At 35.9% G+C, this 1,003-nt stretch overlaps 1 protein-coding gene across 1 annotated transcript in view; it reads right to left on the minus strand.

The window, feature by feature from the left end:
- Nucleotides 1-1,003, minus strand: part of lrrc7 (leucine rich repeat containing 7) — a 41,224-nt gene that overhangs the window by 11,722 nt on the left and 28,499 nt on the right. The gene's annotated exons all lie outside the window — the stretch shown is intronic.

Consider the following 1,003-nt stretch of genomic DNA (forward strand, 5'->3'; position numbering starts at 1 on the left):
AGAGAGAGAGAGAAAAGGAGAGACCATTACTTAAAATGAACATTTAATTGGTAAAAATGTATGTATCAACCTGTGCCTGCCTGAGTTTCAGACAGGTTTAATGTGAATGTTATATGAAATTATTGTATTGAGTATAATTAAGTCAGTAACAGCTTAGAAAATATATTTTCCCTTCTATATGAAGTAAAGTAATATGTTGCGCTGTTACCACCAGCCAACATGCTGTGATGGCTGATGCAGGTGATAAATATTGTATCTGAACAGAAAATATGTTTTATTGCCTCTTCTTTTTATATCAAGAGCATCTAATTTAAAGCCCCTGAATACTTGGCTTCAAATCTTAACATTAAATACTCATTATGAAATAAGCAACAATTAAAGTGTAAAAGTCTCTTAAGGTATTATTTATTAGTGGTTCAATACACAAAAACTTCATCAGGACTGTCTGTCGGTTTGATCAGATTTAGATTCAAATGTAGCTCAAACCATGACTCGTTTTGACATCACCTTTTCCAAACTGGCCCCGCCCACTTCAAACCAGTGGGAAGAGCAAGAAGAAATCTCTTAAGTGAAAAAAAACCAAAACTGTTCCAACTTTTGCAGAAAATTGTGTGTTCATGAAGCATCCCATTGCACGTAACACGAATGTGTTTTCAGGGCCTTTAAAAGTGTTCCTAATTCAAAACGGTGACTATGTTTTGTTTGTATCATGTGGCATATAGTGAAATAAAACATTTATAATTAACAGTTAATAATGAGCTGGCCCCATGGTAAGCCCTAAAATGTGAAGGTGGTGTAGACACGCAATGCCCCACAGCTCCATGTGTCAGACAACAAAGATATGCCTGCAGATTGACGTAATTAACATAGTAAAGTATTGTAGGACGGGGAAGACAAATGTCTGTTTGTTGAGCTGCTTCAATCTGATGTTTTGGTAACCTCGAAACATGCAAAGTGTCTTATACTTGGGTCCAAACTCTTGAAATACCAATCCATCACCAGA

The sequence above is a fragment of the Morone saxatilis genome, unplaced genomic scaffold, assembly GCF_004916995.1.
Source record: "Morone saxatilis isolate NCDOM2014 unplaced genomic scaffold, NCSU_SB_2.0 Contig12, whole genome shotgun sequence".
In the NCBI taxonomy this organism is placed as follows: Eukaryota; Metazoa; Chordata; class Actinopteri; family Moronidae; genus Morone; species Morone saxatilis.